Source organism: Siphateles boraxobius, unplaced genomic scaffold (assembly GCF_051911475.1).
Source record: "Siphateles boraxobius isolate OS27281-9 unplaced genomic scaffold, OSU_SipBor_1 7, whole genome shotgun sequence".
Taxonomy (NCBI): domain Eukaryota; kingdom Metazoa; phylum Chordata; class Actinopteri; order Cypriniformes; family Leuciscidae; genus Siphateles; species Siphateles boraxobius.
The window spans coordinates 21,341,749-21,364,307 of NW_027509197.1; the positions used below are offsets into that span (position 1 = coordinate 21,341,749).

The 22,559-nt window shown below is 43.5% G+C and overlaps 1 long non-coding RNA gene across 1 annotated transcript in view; it reads left to right on the top strand.

Moving 5' to 3' along the window:
- The window catches only part of LOC143724017 (uncharacterized), a 148,042-nt gene that overhangs the window by 15,052 nt on the left and 110,431 nt on the right, over positions 1-22,559 (top strand). The window contains exon 2 of the long non-coding RNA XR_013197216.1: positions 8,711-8,870. This is a non-coding gene — a long non-coding RNA (uncharacterized LOC143724017). The remainder of the gene's footprint in view (positions 1-8,710; positions 8,871-22,559) is intronic.

Genomic DNA, 22,559 nt, shown 5'->3' on the forward strand with positions numbered 1-22,559 from the left:
GAATTTTCCCAATTTGAAAAGAGTTCGAAGAATTTAACAACTGCGATGTCGAGTCAGGGTGAATTACGTGAGTGTTTTTATTGCCGTGAAATTGGCCACCTCATTGCTGGTTTTCCAGTTTTAAAAAAAAAAAATCAGTCTTCAAATAGTCAGGCGCCGAAAGGTGTTGGATTTGCCCGTGTTACGAGTTCGCCAGTTTGTTTGAACGGGCAGGGAATTGATTTGGGATATGGTCCGTTTGTGTCTAGTGGGCTGGTTTTTCTTGATGGGCAAGAGAGTGTTAAAGTTCCCGTTCGTATTCTCCGAGATACTGGGTCCGCTCAATCATTTGTGCTTGGCAATATTTTACCGTTTTCTAATGATTCGCATTGTGGTTCCGACGTTTTGGTTCAAGGGATTGAGTTAGGGATTGTCCGAGTTCCTTTACATTATGTAAATATTCAATCTGACTTGGTTTCTGATCTGGTAAGATTGCGGTTCGTCCACAATTACCCATTAAAGGGATCGATTTGATTCTTGGTAATGATCTCGCTGGCGGAAGGGTACTGCCGTTTCCTGAAGTAATTGAAGATCCGCTTTCTGACCTACGAAATGTAGCAGAATCTGTTTCGTATCTAACTTCTGTATTTCCGGCTTGCGTGATTACGCGAGCGCAGTCACGTAAATATGGTGACGTGATTGACCTTTCAGATAGTTTTGTGGCTTTCCCTGACAGCGTTGACGTTTCTCAGGAGTTTCCTGTGGAAGAGGAGTGTACGCCCTCGGAGACGCTGTCCCTAGGATCCGGTGCTGAAATTGATTTGACTTCTGGTATTGATAGAATTTCATTAGCAAACGCACAAAAAAATGATACTTCTCTGGCTCGGTGTAGAACTAGCGTTGTGAAGAATGAGGATATTTTTAAGAAACCGGTTGCTTACTTTTGGGATGACGGGTTGTTGATGCGAAAAAGAACGCCAGTCTTCTCCGAAAATGAAGCTGATGCAGTTTATCAGATAGTTGTGCCTAATCAATTTCGTTCGCATGTGCTGATGTTAGCTCACGATCACAGTTTCTCTGGTCATATGGGCGTTACAAAAACATACCACCGTATTTTAAGTCATTTCTTCTGGCCGGGTGTTTAAGATCAGATGTTGTAAAATACTGTCGGTCATGCCATATCTGCCAAATTGTGGGAAAGCCAAATCAATTGATTTCCCCAGCACCTCTGTGCCCCATTCCGGTTATTGGTGAGCCGTTTGAGCGGGTGATTTTAGATTGCGTGGGTCCTTTGCCACGGACTAAGTCCGGACATAAATTCATACTAACTATGATGTGCTCTAACACCCGTTTCCCGGAAGCTGTGCCTTTACGCACTATAAAAAGCAAGGGAGTGTTGCAAGCCTTAATTAAATTCTTTTCAACCTTCGGCTTACCAAAGGTGGTGCAGACTGATCAGGGCACAAATTTTATGTCTCGGTTATTCAAACAAGTGTTGTCACAGCTCAATAAAAACACAAAGTTTCTAGCGCGTACCATCCCGAGTCGCAAGGCGCGTTAGAACGGTTTCATCAAACCCTCAAGTCAATGTTGCGCACATTTTGTGCTCAATCAGCTCAATCAGTTATTATTGTTCGCGGTGCGTGAGACTCAGCAGGAATCGCTTGGCTTCAGTCCTGCTGAACTGGTTTTCGGCCACACCGTGAGAGGGCCGCTGAAATTATTGAAGGAAAAAATGAGGGGCTGTAAATCAAGTGATGTTATGAATATCCTAGACTATGTTTTGTAACGTTTGCACCGGGTGTGTGAACTTGCTCGTGCCTCTATGGTATCTGTCCAAGCCAAGATGAAGACTCGATTTGATAGGGAAAACTGTTTCACGTTCTTTCAGTCAGGGCGACAGGGTTTTGGTTTTGCTTCCTATTCCTGGATCAGCCCTACAGGCAAAGTTTTCTGGCCCGTATGTGATTGATGCCAAACTTAGTGTAACGGACTATATAGTTCGTACACATGACCGCAAGAGGAAAACTCGCATCTGTCACATTAATATGTTAAAGTTATATGTTGCGCGAGACAGACAAGAGAAATGTTCTGTTTCAGTTGCATCTGTGTCTGTTATGCCTACTTCTGGTGGTTCTGATTCGGATGGCTTGATCATGCGAAGTGTTTCGGTTTCTGGTGCTCGTTTACAAAATTCGGAGTTCCTTAATGATTTGCCATCTTATCTGTCATATCTCTCTGAAGTTTTTCGAGCAGATATTTGTCAGTTATTTCAGTCCTATTTAACTTTGTTCTCTGATGTACCATCCAGAACGACTGCAGTTTGCCATGACATTGATGTAGGAGATCATCCGCCAATTAAGCAGCATGCTTATAGAGTGAACGCCGTTAAGCGTAAGGTTATGCAGGATGAGGTGAGGTATTTACTTGAAAACGGGTTGGCTGTACAGAGTTTCAGTGTGTGGAGTTCCCCCTGCCTCATCGTTCCGAAGAGTGATGTCACGGTTCGTTTTTGCACTGACTATAGAAAAGTTAATGCCACCACAAAGTCCGATTCGTTTCCCTTGCCCCGTATGTAGGATTGTGTGGACAGGGTTGGGTCTGCTACTTTCGTTTCGAAGCTGGATCTACTCAAGGGCTATTGGCAAGTGCCCTTGACTCCTCGCGCTGCCGAAGTTTCTGCCTTTGTTATTCCTGATAACCTGCTGCAGTACACTGTTATGGCGTTCGGATTGCGAAACACTCCTGCCACGTTTCAACGTCTGATGAATAGGGTTCTGGCAGGCATTCCTAACTGTGATGCATACTTAGACGACATTGTGGTGTACACTTCTGATTGGGAGGAACATCTTAAAACCCTTCATATGGTGTTTGACCGTTTGCACGCTTTTAATTTGACTCTAAATCTTGCGAAGTGCGAGTTTGGAAGGGCTACAGTGACATATTTGGGCAAACAGGTTGGTCAGGGGGCAGTTCGCCTTGTTGCTGCTAAAGTGGAGGCTATTGTACAGTTTCCTGTCCCGAACACTAAACGACAGCTGAGACGTTTTCTTGGTATGGCGGGATACTATCGAGGATTCTGTAAAAACTTTTCAGATGTTGTGTTACCTTTGACCAATTTGCTCTGTCAAAACAGAGGCTACCTGTGGTCTGATGAATGTCAGATATCCTTTGAGTCTGTTAAATCATTGCTGTGCAGTACACCGGTACTTTCTGCTCCTAACTTCTCGACGCCGTTCAAGCTGGACCTGGATGCTAGCGCTACTGGCGCTGGTGCCGTTCTTCTGCAGGAGGATGTGCAAGGAGTTGATCATCCTGTATGTTATTTTTCGAGGAAGTTTTTAAAACGTCAGTTGAATTATAGTACAATCGAGAAGGAAGCTTTAGCTTTACTGTTTGCGTTACAGTATTTTGAGGTCTATGTGGGGTCCAGTTCATTAACTCTTGTAGTTTTTACCGACCATAATCCATTGGTTTTCCTGTCCCGGATGCGTAACACTAACCAACGTATTATGCGTTGGGCATTGATCATACAGGAGTTTAATGTAGAAATTCGCTACAAGAAGGGAAAGGAAAATGTTTTGGCAGATACTCTGTCACGTGCGGAGGAATCTGTTTAATCAACTATGTGTTGATTCTTAACGGTGGGGGTGTTATGTTATGTGTATTTGTCCTCATGTTTTATGTATTTATATAAGATTTGTGTATGTGTTTTCTGTGGGTTTTAGGCTACTGTTGATTCGATAACAGCCTGCCGGCGGTAATTGGATGATCAGCTGGCGGTCCTGTTTAAAAACCCCTCCTTCTCCGGTTGACAGAAGACTGTTGCGGCTTCGGGTCGGTCGCAATGGCGCGGAATTCCTGCTAGCCGTCAGATCAAACATAAATGTTGTCATGTTTCTTGTGGTTGTGTGCTTTATGTAGCAAGTGGTTATGTAGGAGAGACCTGCTCTTTTGTTTGGGGTAAATATTCTTTTCCAATGTTTTTCTCGAAGAGCGTAGGTAGGGAAGTGTTGTTGTAGTTTCTTTTCTTTTTTTTTTGTGTTAGGTTAGTTATATCGCCTTTTTATTTTTGTTAGATTGGGGCTTTTGTTTGTTATTTTGGGCCTTGGGTCTCTCTGACGAAAATGCCACTCTTTTGAGTTATATTGCTTTACTCGGTCTTCTGTGGATTAATATTAACTTTATATTATTATTCCTTTTTTTTTTTTTTTTTTTGGACCAGTGGTCCCCACTGATGAATGTGGTTTAAATTCTTATTTTTTTCTGTGATAACTCTTAAATACAATAAATCTTGTTATGATTTATGTTGATTATCTTCTTTGGTCTGACGGCCTGCTGGAAGCCTGTCGCATTTCTGCAGTCTTCAACTTATTGCGTCTCATCCCTAGCGGACGTAATAGTGGACAAGCATTTAGGCTGGAAACCGGAAGGCTAAAAGGTTTAGAGCCCACAAGACAATTCATCACCACTGAGCTTCTCACAGAGTCAATTTACTTCTTGGTTTTTCCAGTCACAAGTTGTAATATCCGGCAACAACTGGTGTTTGAATTTCGTGGATGGAGAGGTTTCTGATTTTGTGACTTTTTACCGCTAAATAAATACAAAGAAACTGTAGAGGGTGCAGGATGATAGGTCCTTAGTTACTGATCACATTAGCTTGCTGCTCAGCATTCAAATACTTGCTATTGTTTGCTGTTAGCAGTCTGCAGTGCACTTTCAGAACCCCTCCACCTTCCCCAGCTCCACCTGTATAGATCTGCTAAGGGGGTTATTTCATGCATGGGGCATGTGCAGCAGCAGCAGTATGTGTTGCGGTACTTGCTCTGCTACAGCACCAGCAGATCTGTTTCCGCCAAGATCAAATACATTAACATTGCCATATACACTACCATGCCAATCTCTCAGAGAGTTGTCATGACAGAAATGTGTCACTTATTGTTGGTTTCAGGCATACTGAAAATGTTTAGGAAATCTTCTGCATATATGTTTTTTTTTTGTTTTTTATGTAAAAATTTTGTATTTATACTGATTTCCTGATTAGATTTTGATCCACAAGCTCAGATTTTAGATTTCAATTCAATTTTGATTCTGATTCATTGTGCCATATTTTAATCATTATGTCCATTTTAGAAATTCTCAGATAACACTGCAAATTATACAGGGAACATTTATGTATATTACAAAAGTACTACATTTATTAAATTATCGACAGGGGGTCATAAAATGCATTTCAATTGTATTTTATTTTACAGATGTAATTAACACAACTTCTCTGTGAACTCCCATGAAAGTCTGTATTAAGTGAACTGTAACTGATTCTTATTTAATCATTTAATACAAGGACCAGCTCAAAAGAGTAATTTGTTTGTCAATTGGACCAAACTTGTTGCGCCATGTTAAAGCTTCCGTTGGCAAAAAATTTTTTGATCATATTCAGTGAAATCGACACTATAATCCGACAGAACAACATAAATAAAGTGGTTTTAGAAAATAACCCGAACTGCTAACTCCACCTGGAGCGTGTTATTTGTTTTGCAAAAATCCACTGCTCCCGGATCATCGGGTCCAATCAGGGCAGGGGGGTGTGAGATGTGAGATCTGACTGTCAATCACAGGTCGTGCACACGCCACTCTTCGCGCACGTTACAATCACATGCAAACGCCTAAAGTGTGCGCAGTAATGAAGAGTGATGGCGGAAAAGATTCCAATTCCTCGGTTTGCCTCAAGAGCTAGGAGGTCAAAAACAACACAGGAAAAGAGAAAACCTGCTAAAAAGAAAGTAGTAAAGAAAGAAAGCGACCGTGCCTGTAATAAAACCAGGATCAACATCATATCGGCATTTGAAAGGTGGAGAGATTTATGTGATTGATTTGGGTTCAAGCTGGATGCCGAGCTTGCAACATTTCTTCTCGACAGGTAATTGTGCTTTATCAACCAGTTACTTTATTTCTTAGTGTTATGTTAGTAATCGAAGTATGTTTGCTCATGTGTTGGTATGGATGGCTAACATTTGCACTTGTTGGGCAGGTTCGTTAGCTTTGTTTGCACTGAAATTCGTGTGAAAGTAACGTTAGGTGGATAAACATGTCCAGAAGAAGGGATAAAGTTTGGCTTTTTGGAAGAATCAATGGTACTCTATCTTTCTTACGAGAGTAAGAATAGTAGTAAAGCTACTGTTATTGTATGTGCTATCTAACTAATGTTAGCTCTGTTATATAAGCAATAGAACAATGTACAATGACCATGTCTGCCGCATATACCATACAGCAATAATAGCGTTTCAGACAGACGATGGTGTTTATTTACGTTTAATTGGTGGGTAATCCATTTCGTAACAATCTACTCCAAAATAACAAAACAACAAAGGGTATTTCATGAGAGTTATAAACATTCAAAATTTTGCCTAAGTCCACTCAATCTGCCAGACTTGCCGACTGCTGCTTTAATAATAATAATAATAAAAAAAATATTATTTGTTTGTGAATCAAATTTTGCTGTGTATGTTTGTCTAAAAAGACGTGGTTCTAAAGAGTTGTATTCAATTGATTGTGAATCAGTCTACAATGCTGGTGCTTTTCTTTTGTGTAGCCTGAAATATGTGTTTTCTTGACATCATACTGTATAACAGCCATTTTATTTTCTCACATTCAATTCGAACCTCAAACTCAAGTAAAATTATACCTTTTTTTTGTCTTGGGATTGTACATTCAGTAATGGGGAAACATCATGGGATTGTAAGAATCAATATTGAGATCATTCAAATGGCGATTAATTTATTAGATTCACAGTTTTACCCAGCCCAAATGTTAATACCAGGTGTAAACAGTGCTTTAAGTTGTTTTTCTAAACAGCCTCTACTTACTCTTCATCAGTTTGCTAAATGTTGTACACATAGTATTACGAAATTAAGAAGTTTCTTTCTAAACATTAAAATGCTGTCAGGAAGATAACCGCATCGTCCCACAACAAGTGTTAATTACGCACAATAAACAGGAAATGAATTGGAAAAATTAGTGTTTTAATGAAGGTCTGTTAGAAGTAATAGCTATCTGACTTCACCTGAGGCCGGGAGGGGGGATCGTCATGGCAAACTTACCGAGGCATTTTTGTATTTCATAATTGCAGCATAATTAGCATGCAGTTGTTTTTTTCCCTCTGTGGTCTGTGGATAATAGATATTATTTGAAGCATATTGCTGTATCATAGGGTGTAATTTCTTTTTAATTACAAGACAGTGATTACATGTCAGACAAAATCACATTGTTGATTCATGGCAGGAGTTGATTTACATGAGGAGACCAACGCTGACGGCAACCCACTGACACAAACACACACGTTGAGACACGTTCACTTGCTTACCAAAAGTATGAAACGTACATAAGATTGATTTTGTAAGTACAGGCCGCCAGTAAATTGTTGAATGTTAATCTACAGCTTTTGACATTTTTCATGTCAACTGGTTTTTGCAGAGGGAATTAAACATATTAAACATACTCTCAGATGTTAAAGTCATCATGGCATTATATGATTGTAAACTCGAGTAATCCCCCATCATGCACCTCTCTCCTGCACCTTTTCATTTCCTGGGAATACTATCCCTTCTGCCTCTCAAAACCACAAGGCAAAGGATCATGGGAAAATACAGTACTATTGAAAACAAACTGGGCGAATGGATTCAGCTTCAATTACTTGATTTTATGTTTTTCCATGTGAATGCCAAAATCATGTGTTCTGTAAATGTGTAGGCATTACTGTTGACAGCCTGTTCCCTGCCAGTTTTTAAAACTATCACTTATAAGGTCATTGCTTTTCATGGTGATATGAGAAACTGCTTGCTTTCATTTTTTCATATGTACTCACAAATTCTGCCAGCTTTCTTCAAACAGTGCACACAGTTCCTTTCTGTTTGTCCTTCATTGTGTCACTCACATAAATATCATCCTTCTTTTTTTCTTTCTGGATCTCCCATCATTATTGCCATCACTGAGGCTTGTCCACACTGCATATGAATGTTTTCAAGATTAAATAATTCAATGCATTTAAATTTTTTCTAAATTAAGGATAAATTTTAGCACCACTTGTACACAAAAATGATAGTTTTTCATAATTCCAAAATGTTAAATTCTTTTATTTATTTTAAAATGAATATCAAAAAAAGTAGATGCAAATATATACAAGCATAAATCACATTGTATGCATTGATATGTATGTATTTGAGTGTATACATTTGATAACATATTTTGAATTTTGTATTACCATTATTATTATTATTATTATGGTAAATGGTAAATGGACTGCATTTATATAGCGCTTTCACTGACCCAATGGCCACCAAAGCGCTTTACATATTGCCTCACATTCACCCATTCACTCACTCACTCATACACCGACGGCAGTGTCAGCCATGCAAGGCGCCATCCAGCTCGTCGGGAGCAGCCCATAATTATTATTATTATTATTAACCCACAATAAATTTAAATTATTTCAAAGTAACAGAAATTTTTGTATGGATAAGTAATAGCTCAATATGCCCCACATTTTTATTTATTTACATGAGAACACTTGAATGAAATTATAAGTAAATAAGGCCCATTGTCTTTTTAATCTCTACTGACATGACACAGTGCAGTCTTTTTGGGTTGAATTTGTTATCAGAATTTAAAGCAGTAATCTGTTTTCAGGCTTGTGTTTTAAGTTTGTCATCTGTCTTCTGCTGCTTTCTTTCAGTGACTCCTCTCTTGACTAACCGGGCCTACACAGGCCGCCCAAATCCGGCCTGAATTCCCAAGTCCTGCTGCGATGTAAATCAGGTCTTTTTTTTTTTTGCCTGTCATGGATACGGGATAAGCTCAGCCCCGCAGCTGCAGAAGTTTTACACACTGCCCCGGTATGTTCTTTATCTGTTCTCCCAGAGGTTACACACTCCCTCTTTTTCTTGTTCAGCTCACATTCACTCTAGCTAGCATGCACTCATGATTCATGATTCATGCTAGCTGCTATCTGGATAATCTCTCCCTCTCCTACTCCCCTTCCCTCCCTCCACTCCTCTTTTCCTCCCTACTCTGCTGAGTATCTCTTTGACAGAACCTGACATAAACAGCCTTTGATTAAGCTCTGTGCGACCTAAAACAGTAAGTAGATGTGTTCTAGGGATGGAAAGAGCCAAATGTTTGACATTACAGTCACAACACGCAATATGAGGAGTTGATTGTGTGACTTAAGCTGATTGTGTGATTTAATTTGGGCTAAGTTTTATAATGTAAACTAAAAGTGAAGTAGAAGGTCTGAACCTCGAGCTTGCTCTATGTTCTGGATGGTCGAGTTGCATCTAGTTGGGGATTCGCAATGTTTTTTGTTTCAAGCTAGCTTGACGCTGTGCAACAACTGTCACCTGTCAACAACATCTGCGGTGAACAGCTTGCCTTCACCGGATGATTGAGTTTGGCCATACCCGATGCCTCTGTCTCAAACTGTCGCATCTCAAAGCTGTTCACTCTTCATCAGTTTTAAAATTTTTTGTGAACCTTTTTAGTGTCTTGGTGTTGTTGAGCACAACCTGAGGGATTTGGTTGTGGATCAGCATTGGGGGTGATGCGTTACTTTTAGAAGATATGGCTGAAGTTAAGTTACAAATTTACACAATGAATAATACTTCTGTTTCTTTGGTAATGCTGCATTTAAGGTTCAATTTGTTAACATTAGTTAATGCATTAGGTTTCATAACAATACAAACTATTTTTACAGTATATCATTTATAAATTTACTATTTTTTATTGTTAATTCATGTTCTTTCATAATATATAAACAAAAATTAATTTATACAACAAATGTATTAAAGGGGTGGCAAAACACGATTTCACTTTTCTAACTGTAGCTAGTGTCTAATGTTGCTGTTTGAGCATAAACAACATCTGCAAAGTTCAAAGCAAACGGAGATATTTACTTTTAAAGAAATTAATTTCTAAGGACTACAGCAAACGGCCGGTAGGAACTACACGACATTCCTCCAGGGTTGCTGACATCACTAACCCCACTAAACCCCTCCTCCGAGAATATTAAATAAGGGGGGCGAGGCCATTTCATATTGCTTTGGAGAAGTGTTGCCGCAATGCCGTCGAAACGCTGTTATTTTTATCCGGATTGCAGGTCCACTTTGTTCAGCCTTCCTAGGGTCGGGGGAGGGATCAATGGTTAAAATGTATTTTTAACTCTGTCCCTCATAATTATTACCCAAATCTCGCTCTCCGTGCTGCACATTTTACGGAGGAAAGCTTTCACAATCTTCGCGAGTTCAATGCAGGATTCGCACAACGGCTTGTCCTGAAAGATGGAGCAGTTCCAACTTTAAGAACAGAAGCTGTTGTTTACGGGCCACAACCTGTAAGAATTAAAAAAAAAATTTCGTCTATGTGTTTTCCTGTAATAGTTCATATTGTTAATTGTACGTTGTAGCAAGGAAGTAAACAAATGACAACGCTGTTTGGCTCTGCTGGTTTGTTAAATGGTCATTCATACTTAACGTTATCCGACAAACACCTAACGTTACAAACTTTTTTTTTATCTCAATCAGTAGCCAATCTGGCTACTGCAGTAAAGCCAATGTTTAGTGTTCGTTTTGGGTTAATAGTTCTGGTGACAGATAATTAGCTTCAGTCGTTCTAAAAATACAAAAGTAACGGTGCCATACAGTCAGTAACGATCACTATAGATCCGCAGTCTTTACTCAAAAAAAATCCCTTTGAGGACTGTAGTATAATTTGTTAGAACGATTATATGAAATTCTTGTTTATGAAGCCTATTTTTTATAATACTATAATAATTAGTACAATTAAATAATAATTAGTACAATTAAATAACAGCGTATCTAAAAAGTAATGAGAGAACAACAAAAAACAAACCTTTCTGAAACGTCGTTTAACAACCATTCTTGAACAGGTTCTGCTCGATCATCTTCACTAGCATTCTCTGGGTCCGATTGGTTTTATTGACGCCATAGTTTATAATACACCAAAGCACAAACTACCGGTAAAGGCAAGGGGCGTGACATTTCCGAAAAACGTGCACTAGGCGGTTAGCGAATCACAAAACACTGGGCCAGCTAACCAATCTGAGCCCATTGCGTATTTTTGAGGGACTGGCTTCATAGAACCCGGAAACCATCAGACAGTTTTTACAAGGAGGGACAGAGCAGTGTAGAATAAAGGTAAAATATATGAAAAATAATGCAATTTTTTAAAAACCAAGCATGAACACATGTTACAGTGCAATCCACAAACACAATCAATACTATAATTTAATTACAGTTTAGGGGTTATTATACAAAAATAGGAATGCTGCAATTGACCAATCAGAGTCAAGTATTCCAGAGAAATGTCATAAATTATTTGATTGTGCTTTCAGCTAGCAGTTATACTTTATCCTGACACTGCACCATGACTGCTGTACTATTTTCTAAAATGATTGGGGGCAGACATAGGAGTAAAATATTAATCTAAACCAATAGAAAGTAGAGAAGTAATAATAGTAGCAGTGGCCCAACAATTTCGGATCATATTGACAAAATTAAAACTAATTTTTGTTTTTGTCAACCATTTCTTGGACAGATGCCCCCCCCCCCCCTCCCCCTACATTATGGGCACCAAATGTCCCCACACATATAGTAATACCAGTCAATTTTGACCTTGTGGAGACATTTTTTTGGTCCCCATGAGAACAAAAAAACGTATAAATTATCTTTTTAAAAAATATAAAATTGCAGACATTTTTTCTGTGATGGGTAGGTTTAGGGGTCGGGCTAGTGTATAGCGTTTAGAGTATAATAATGTTCTACAGTATAAAAACCATTATGCCTATGGAAATTTCCCATTAAACATAGATACCCATAGTTTGTGTCTGTCAGGGATGCGCACCATTAAATTTAAATTCAAATTTAATGAGAATGGCTTTAAGTTCAGTTCCTAAGTTTAAATGCAAATTGACACATTCACAGTTGTGAATTTTATTCAATTGAAATATACCGGATTTGAAAGTCATATGGCTTTTAAATATAGGTACAATAATGCACGCACGCACGCACGCACGCACGCACGCACGCACGCACGCACGCACACACACACACACACACACACACACACACACACACACACACACACACACACACACTCACACACACACACACACACACACACACACACACACACACACACACACACACACACACACACACACACACACACACACACAGGAACACACACAGCTATCCAAAAGTTTGTTTTTTAATATTTCATATATATTATATATTTAATTATTTTTTTCATTTGCATTTTGCACTTTGACCAACAATATTGTAAAAACAGTAATATTGTGACATTTTATTGCTGTTTAAAATAAACTTTTTTCTATTTTATTATATTTTAAAATGTAATGTATTCCTATGATGGTAAAGCTGAACTTTCAGCAGGCATTACTTCAGTTCTCTTACGAGAGGTTCTCTCGTATTGCGTAAGTTGCTTACGCTACGGCTAAAGTCATCTTTTCTCGAGATTGAAGCCAAAAAATTATCCTAATTTTACATTTATTGTCAACGCAGTGCAGCAGCTAGCAGACCTAGAGCAGGCAGTATTGCGTTCTATTGGCTGCCCTGCTGCAACTGAAGCAGCCTACCACTGAGGCTCGCGCGTGACGTCACGCCCAATGAGGGCGCCTGCGCCCTTTACGCGTCACAGCCCGCCAAAAGGGGTGTGGTTTAGCATATAAAAGTCAAGCTCGGTAGGCAGCTCACTTATTTTTATCTCTTCAGCGAAGCTCTTCGCATCGCTGGACTCTGAGAGAAGCCGCCACCGTCGAAACCAGCAACCAGCACGCACAGGAAAGCGCCTGAGGAAGCCGGTCATCTTCGCCGCCTTCAGCCTTCCGTGCCTGCTACGCTATCCGAAGACAAAAGTCTTTTAAGTGATTTGCATTCTGTGGGTGTTCGCCGCTGCGACAATCACTCTCTAAAAGAGCGAAAGGCGTTTTTCTCAAAATGCTTTGTGTTTCCTGTGGCTCGTGTAGAACCCTGCTCAGAGCAGGAGACCGCCACGTGACCTCCCAGTGTCTCAGTGTTCATCCCTACACGCAAGCATGATACCCCCGTGTCTCTCACACTCACAGAGCCTACTCAAATAAAGCTGGCAAATGCTGCTCGAGTGCTAGATGTAGGAAATGTGCCCACAACTCTGTGTTCACGCCTACTCTGCCCGCTCTGTCACACGACCAAAACAGCCTCATATCGGTCAGCTTACGAATGTAAGTTACGTGCCCGCTTACGAGCGCTCACGCTTACTAAGAAACGCCCGGCGCTGCTTGCGCATCACAAAGTTATCTCAAACGTTCCCCGTTCAAAGCAATCAGGACGTCACATGTGAAACAGCCAGCCATAGCTGTCAGCGATCCGCCGTATTCAAGTTCAGAGGGCGCGCGCGCCACGCCCATACCTCCGGTTCAGTTTCCCGAGTCCACGAAGTGCGGCGATAGGAACTCGGAGGACATTCTGACCCTAGAAATACATGTAAAAGCATGGGAAACGATTCCAGGGATATCAGAGTGGGTGCTAAGCACAATAAGACAGGGCTATTCACTACAGTTTGCTCGCCGCCCCCCTCGCTTTCGAGCACGGACCGAGACGAAAGTGAAAGCGGAAGTATAGCGCATCTACTCCGCGCAGAAATGGCCAAACTGCTGTGCAAAGGGGCTATAGAACCAGTACCTCCTTCTTTGAGCAAGTAAGGCTTTTACAGCCTCTATTTTCTCGTACCCAAGAAGGACGGAGCTCTAAGACCTATCTTAGATCTGAGATATTTGAACAAAGCTCTCATGAAAAGACCGTTCAAAATGCTCACGACCAGACAAATCCTCGTGCAAATTTACCCGAGGGACTGGTTTATATCTCTCGATCTGAAAGATGCTTACTTTCAGATTCAGATAATACCCCGTCACAGGCCATTCTTGAGATTCGCCTTTGACGGCCAGGTATATCAATACACCGTCCTCCCGTTCGGCCCGTCTTTAGCACCCCATACATTTACGAAGTGCATGAACGCGGCTCTCGCTCCCCTGAGAAATCAGGGCATGCAGATTCTGAACTATTTGGACGATTGGCTGAATCTGGCACAGTCAGAGATATAACTTTTATCTCACAGAACTGTGCTCCTCAGTCATCTGGAAAGCCTGGGTCTCATCATCAACTGGACCAAGAGCTCATTACTGCCCAGTTGGTCAGTTTCCTTCTGGGGATAGAACTGGACTCTGTAGCTATGACGGCCCGTTTATCGACACAGCGCGCGCACCGTGTGCAACACCTGGCCCCGTCTTTCCAGAAGGGCAGCGTCGCTTCTCTGAAAACGTTTCAAGAATGCTGGGCTTTATGGCCTCAGCTGCAGCATTGCTTCAGCTGGGCCTACTGCCCATGTGCCCGCTACAACGCTGGTTGAATCCTCGAGTGCCTCACCGAGCTTGGGCTCCCGGCTGCAGACGAATCGGAGTGACTTGAGCTGTGATTCAGCTCTGGAGCCCTAGTTAGCAGCTGACTGGTACAAGCGAGGTGTGACGATGGGAGCCATCTCATATCGAAAGGTCATCTCGACGGACGCCTCCAACCTAGGTTGGAGCGCTCTCTTCGAGGGCAGACTGGTCTTTGGCCTGTGATCAGACCGAGAGAAATGCCTTCACATAAACTGTCTGGAGAACTTTCTCCCGCTCATACGAGACCACCACGTGTTCTAGTCCGATCGGACAACATGTCTGTGGTGTCATACGTGAACCGTCAGGCCGGTGTCAGATCAAGGAATCTCTCAAGTCTAACGGAACGCCTCCTCATACGGCCCAGCACCTTCTGCGCTCGCTGAGAGCCGCGCATGTGCCAGGCCATCTGAACGACGGCCCAGACAAACTGTCCAGGAACAGAGTTCCCCCAAGGGAATGGTCCCTGCACCCCCAAACAGCCCAGTTACTGTGGTACATTTTTGGCAAAGCGGAAGTCGACCTGTTTGCGTCAATAGACAACGCTCATTGCCCGATGTTCTTTTCAAAGAACGAGGATGCGCTGGCCCAAATCTGGCCCAGCCTCCCACTCCATACTTTCCCTCTGGTCTCTCCGTTACCACAGGTAATCAAGAGGATCAGGGAAACAAGCCACTCGGTGCTCCTTAAAGCCCCGTGATGGGAGAACCAAATCTGATTCCCGGAGCTGACTCGGCTGTCACACACAGCCCCTTGGCCGATTCCAGTGAGCAGAGATCTCCTCTCTCAAGCCCGCGGCTCAATCTGGCATCCCCATCCAGAGCGCTGGTCTCTGCATGTATGGTTAATCAACGGATACCTGTTGTCTTGCCAGAAGGAATCCAGAGCTCCCTCTACGGGGCGGCTCTAAGTGACTAAATGGTCTGTGTTCTCCAAATGTGGTGCTGATAGAAATCTGGACCCACGGACATTGGGGCATTGTGGTTGCTTAGTTTCCTTCCAGAGCTGTTGGACAGGGTCAGGTCCCCCTCCACGCTTAAAGTTTATGTGGCAGCATTCGCTGAATCAATGCACGGCCAGTCAATAGGAAGGAACGAGCTGGTCATACGCTTCCTTAGGGGAGCCAGGAGAATGAACCCCCACGACCTCCCGTCGGTTCCTATATGAGATCTTTCTTTGGTCCTAGAGGCCCTGAAAGCATACCCCTTCGGACCGCTAGATTCCGTGGAGCTAAAGTACCTCTCGCTCAAAACCGTTTTTTTGACAGCTCTGTCATCAGTTAAACGTGTGGGGGATTTACACGCGCTATCCATTAGCGCTGCGTGTCTTGAGTTTGGACCGAATGTCTCCAAAGTCATCCTCAAACCAAGACATGGCTATTTCCCTAAGGTGTTGGGCAGTCCCTTCAGAGCGCAGGAGCGCGGGTCATCCGATAGTGAGAGCGAAGTCAGTCTCCTCTGCCCCGTTAGGGTGCTGAGGGCTTACATTACGCGCTCTGCCTCCTTCAGGTGCTCGGAGCAGCTCTTCGTTTCATTTGGTGGGCGCACCAAGGGTCTCGCCGCCTCGAAACAGAGCCCATCCAGATGGATAGTGGATGCTATTGCATCCGCTTACGGGTCTAAAAGTCTGTAATGCCCGTTGGGCGTCAGGGTGTCATTCCACTAGAGGGCGTGGCCTCGTCGTGTGCTTGGTCCAGCGGGATTTCCGTCCACAACAATTGTGACGCGCAGGCTGGGCTTCCCCGTCCACATTTGTTAGGTTGTATAACCTGGAAGTTCCCGCCCTGCAGGCTATACTTCTGTCAGTATGAGTGGTGTATATGTTATATGTATATGACCTTAGCTCTCCTGGTTGAGCCGCACTGTATGGTGAGAGTTTACATAGACCGTCAACGCCGCTCTGTATACCCTATATATGTGCTTATGAACATGTGCTGGCCCGCGCTGCTGGCTGCCTGTTTCCCACTTATCTATGTTCCCCGGGATTCCCTGGGACTCATGAAGTGGATGCTTGGCGCGCACGGCGTTGATAATGGGTTCCCGTAGCGTAAGCAACTTACGCAATACGAGAGAACCTCTCATAAGAGAATGCACTCGGTTACATACGTAACCTCGGTTCTCTCTAGAAGAGGAAACGAGTATTGCGTAACCCGACCGTGCTAACGCCACAAGCAATTTTCGCTTCAGTCGATGAAAACCAGTGAGCTGCCTGCCGAGCTTGACTTTTATACGTTAAACCACACCTCTTTTGGCGGGCTGTGACACGTAAAGGGTGCAACATCACACGCGCGGCTCAGTGGTAGGCTGCTGCAGTTGCTGCAGGGCAGCCAATGAGCATGCAAGACTGCCTGCTCTAGATCTGCTAGCTGCTTCACTGCGTTGACAATAAATGGAAAAATTAGGATCATTTTTTGGCTTCAATATCACGAGAAAAGATGACTTTACCCGTAGCGTAAGCAACTTACGCAATACTCGTTCCCTCTTCTAGAGAGAACAGAGGTTACGTATGTAACCGAGTACGTATTCAGTGTCACATGACCCCTCAGAAATCATTTTAATATAGATGTTCAATAAATATGTCTTATTATCAATGTTAAAGTATACAACTACTGATACATATACAATATTTAACTCAGCATCCTGTGGAGGCATCACCAATTCAATTCAAATTTCAACTCATGAACTAAAAAGAATCACATTTTAAATTATTAATGTTGACTAACTGGTTTGTGTATTTCAACTTATTTCTCATAGATGTTGCACTACATCTTCACAGTGTTTAAAATAAAAGTTCTGCTTTCTCACACTTGCTAACCCATTTTCTCTTGTCAGATCAAACCATGAAGTGACTGACAGTTGGCCTTTGCCCCATTGTGTCTATGCACAACTTTTCTGATTAGCCTTGGATCTGTAACTCTACCATCCATTCTTACAATGTGTATCTGTCTGGCTCTTTTGTCAGAATTGCCCTTTTCAGCGTCTACACTTGATTCAAGTGACTCAAAGGCTAGCTTCAGTGCTTGAGATTCACTCTTTAGTGCTCTTGAATGGGACTCTCAATTCACAACTCTGACTACTTGAGTTTTGACATCTTGGGGCTTCACCAGCTCACAGCATGAGATCTAGTACCCCATGTTTAATGCAAACAAGACGTTCATGTAACTCTGGAATGTCGTTTTTGAATGCAAGTAGTATTCTCCACACTAAAAACACATCTGGAATCATTCCTCACCCTCTTGGTTGTGTTAAAAATATTGTACAGCATCAAGTCATGGGCCATGACATAGCCACAACTGTGACTCCCTTATTCCACACACTCTTATATTTTTCCCTGCACATGCATAACGACGTATCATGTTATCACATTACCTCGGAAACCCGCCGGCGGTGGGAACACAGTGAGGCTCGTACGCAAAACTCTAGTTTTATGAGCTGACAAAAGTCTGAACGGATAGTTGGTCCCTGCAGAAAGGTGCACACACAGCAGCAGCTCAGAGGAACTGACGTGTGGGAATATTTATGCTCTGTACTGCAGGGTGGTAGTGGATTACAGTGAGAGGGGAAGCTAGGGTCTCTCAATGTCAGAACTTTTGTTCTGCGTTCTCTTCCCCCACTCCATTCCATCTCACTAAAACAAAATCGACATGATGGCATGGTTTAGAAAGCTTTCATTCAGTCACACACGCACACACACAAAAGGGAACTTCGAGCTGCGTCGAACGCTGTGGGAACGTACCTGCGTTGTGCGTCATGAAGCAAGTATGGAATCAGCCAAATGGAGAGATGGAACGTCATAGGCGGGTGACGTCATCGACCAGGAAACTATAAAGCACCCCAAACACACAAGCGCATCAGCTTCTGTGCCTTCAGTCGCGCTATATGTGAATCTGTCCCTGTGTGAATTTTGTCTTTCTTTACATACTCTGCACCACACAAACAATTTTTTAGTCCTCAGACTTCAACATACTCAAATATTGTGGGGGCTAAAGCTTATGGGTACGGTTCTATGCCTCGGGTAGAAGAGACGCTTGCAAGCCATCTCTCTTCCCAGGCTGCATCTTCTTTTAAGGCACCGGCATTGTCCACCAAGTCTCTAAAAAATACCTCGGCTTTGGTGGGTAAAGCATATTCGGTGGCAGGTCAGGCTGCGTCATGTCTGCATACTATGTCCATTTTGCAGGCATACCAATGCTGACCGTCTGAGGAACGTGAGTGAGAGTGAGGAAGTCAGCGCTGACGTTGTTCAAGAACTGCTTCAGGCTGCTGATTTATCTCTGTGTGTCACCAGGGAATCGGCCAAGTTAATGGGTCCATCTATGGCAGCTCTGGTGGCTGCAGAAAGACATCTCTGGTTAAATCAGACTAATATGAAAGAAAAAGATAAAGTTTTTCTTTTAGACGCACCTCTCTCTCCTTCGGGGTTATTTGGGGAAGCTGTATTCTCTGTTTTTGACAAATTCCAGGAAGAGAAAAAACAAGCAGCAGCTTTTAAAAAATTCCTTCCCTTGAAAGTTCACGTCCCCGGGGCTGCTGGGCGGGAGCATCCCTGGCCGTCTACGAGCTCGTCACATAGGGCACAGCAGAAGCAGAGTGTCGTTTCTCATGCTCCCCCTGCTGGACAGTGGGCTCAGACGTCTTCAGGAAATAGAAGGACAGGACAGTTATATTAGCTAAGCGGCTTCGGCTAAGAAGAAGTCCTGACGCCACGGCGTGCAGGACACTGAGGGTGTTCCCTCCAAGGCGGAAAGGTGTTCACCTCTTTTTACGGTGCCCATTCTTCCTCTGTGCCCTCAGGGGCCCGTTCTGCCAACCCCGCCTTCATGCCGGGGCGCAGACGGTCCAAGCGAGCGCTTTCCCGAGGGATGCTCGCTCCCTCTGAGGAGGGTCTCAGAGCAGTTAAACCAGTTGTTCCCTGCCGGTGCGCCGTTACAGGGCGCTGTGTTTGCTGCTCAAGTTACACCAGAGGCCAGTCTCGAGAGACTGGTACCCTTAGTAGAATTTCTGGCAGAGTGGAAAAGCCTTCCAAAAATATCTCATTGGGTCATGCAGACAGTAGAAAAGGGTTATGCTATCCAATTCAGGTGTCGTCCACCAAAATTCAGAGGGGTTCTACCCACAGTGGTAGGCCCCGAGCAGGCTCTGGTAATGGAACAAGAGGCGTAAACGCTCCTTCAAAAGGAGGCTGTAGAACGGGTTCCTCCTCCCAGTTTGGAGTCAGGTTATTACAGCCGATATTTCATCGTTCCAAAGAAGGATGTGGGGGTTGTGTCCAATTTTAGACCTGTGCCTATTGAATCGCGAGGTAGGGAAGCTAAAATTCAAGATGCTCACTATCAAACAGATCGTGTCACAAATCAGATCCGAGGACTGGTTTGTCACGATAGATCTAAAGGACGCGTACTTCCACATTTCCATCCTTCCACAACACAGGAAGTTCCTGAGGTTCGCCTTCGGGGGCGAGGCGTACCAGTACAGGGTTCTAACCTTTTGGAAACAAGCCCAAGGTCTGTGGCAGGACCATCATCTGTCATGGCATATAAATTGTCTTGAGATGTTGGCGGTGTTTCAGGCTCTGAAACACTTCCTAGCAGACCTGAGAGTTCATCATGTGTTAGTTCAGTCAGACAACACGTCGGTGGTCTCTTATATAAATCATCAGGGGGGCCTGCGGTCTCGCCGGCTTTACAAGTTGGCCCGTCAGATCCTCCTGTGGTCCCAAGGGAAGTTACTATCACTGAGAGCAATCTATCTTCCTGGGTATTTGAATGTGCTAGCAGACTCCCTGTTGAGGCAGGGGCCGAGGCCGGGGGAATGGAGACTTCTCTCCTGGATGGCTCTCCTTTGGAGCTCCCGGTCAGGAGGGATCTACTCTCTCAGGCGGGTGGCATGATATTTCACCCCCGCCCAGAATTGTGGAAACTGTGGGCTTGGCCTCTGAGAGGGCCCAGCTCATAAATTCAGGTCTCTCAACTGAGGTTGTTGAGACCATTCTTCACTCCAGAGCTCCATCCACGAGGAAGCTTTATGCCTTGAAGTGGAAACTTTTCATTTCTTGGTGTGGAGAACACCGGCAGGAACCAGTTAACTGCCCAGTGGGTGCAGTGCTGGAATTCCTGCAGGAGCGCTTCTCCACAGGGTTATCCCCCTCCACACTAAAGGTGTATGTGGCGGGACTAGCTGCTTACCACGTCCCTTTCAGTGGAGTTTCTCTTGGGAGACACCCGCTTATAATTCGTTTCCTTCGTGGCACTTTGAGGCTGAGGCCAGCAGTTCGTATGAGGGTGCCGACCTGGGATCTGGCCGTTGTATTAGAAGGTCTTTCCCTGGCTCCCTTTGAACCTATCGAAGAAGTTCCTGAGAAGTTAAAACTATCTTTCTTCTTGCTATCTCCTCACTAAAAAGAATCGGAGATTTGCAGGCTCTGTCGGTTTCACCCTCATGCCTGGAATTTTCGCCTGGCATGGTTAAGGCTTTTCTGCATCCTAGACCAGGTTACGTTCCTAAGGTCCCTACTAATGTTGTTAGACCTACAGTTCTGCAGGCTTTTTGTCCTCCTCCATTTTTGTCGTCAGACCAGGAGAAACTTAATTGACTCTGCTCTGTTAGGGCGTTAGACGCTTATGTCCACAGAGCTGCCCTGTGGCGGAAATCAGAACAACTATTTGTGTGTTTTGGGCCACCTAGGAAAGGGTGTCCCGTGTCTAAACAAAGAATGAGCAAGTGGGTGGTCGAGGCTATCTCACTTGCTTATGAGTCGGCTGGTCAGCCTTCACCTTTGGCTGTACGAGCCCACTCTTCCAGGAGTATGGCTGCTTCTAAAGCTTTATTGTCAGGAGTTTCCCTGAGTGATGTTTGTGATGCGGCTGGATGGTCTTCACCGCATACTTTTATTAAGTTTCTATGACCTAGACTTAAGGTCTACCCCTGGGGCACAGGTGCTCTCGTCCTCTGTGCACTAGTTCTCACATGACAGTCACTTGGTCCTATGGCAACGTGGGTATTCGCGTTCCCACAGCGTTCGACGCAGCTCAAAGTTCCCTTGGAAGGGAACGTCTCGGTTACGTATGTAACCCTAGTTCCCTGATAGGGAACGAGACGCTGCGTCGTTCCGCCATACTCCCGGCGTTCCCGTTAGCGCTTCCTTCAGGCCTATCAGAAGCTGATGCGCTTGTGTGTTTGGGGTGCTTTATAGTTTCCTGGTCGATGATGTCACCCGCCTATGACGTTCCATCTCTCCATTGGGCTGATTCCATACGTGCTTGATGACGCAAAACGCAGGGGCGTTCCCACAGCGTTCGACGCAGCGTCTCGTTCCCTATCAGGGAACTAGGGTTACATACGTAACCGAGACGTTCACTATCTTTGTGGGGACTCTCCATACACGTAATGGTTTTTATACTGTACAAAGTGTATAGTATATCCACTTACACTAACCCTGCCCCTAAACCTAACCATCACAGAAAACTTTCTGCATTTTTTAATTTTCCAAAAAACTCATTCTGTATGAATTAAAAGCGTGTTTCTTCATGGGCAGTGGTTAAAGTGGAATTTGGTAGGTGGGGGAACCCTCAAATTTTGAGTAGGTGCAACAGTGAAAAATGACTCACCGTGGGACAACATATTGCGTATCGTGGTATAGCAATACTTTTTGGGACAAGAGTGTCACTGTGGCACCACATATCACAATACTTATTTACTTGATATTTTAATGGTTTTATTTTGGACCATCAACACTGATATGATGACGATACTATGTTAAAATTGCTGAAAACTGGGCCAAAAATTGAGCCCTGGCATTGTAGCCACATCAGCCCACATTTCCCCCCACCCCCCACAGCCATGTGCATTTAAATGTGAGGTAGTTAGGGGGGTTAGGGGATAAAATTTTGATTTCTTTGACCTACATATGTGCAATTTAAGACTTTTGAAGGCCAAGAAAATGGATAATAAATAGCTTTAAAACCATGTCAGTGTGCATTAGATTATTTATCAATACCTGCTCTCTCATCTTAATCTTTCTTGTTCTCTAAGTCTCCTTATCCTCTCCGTATTTCTTCCCCTCCTAAAACTGAACTTTG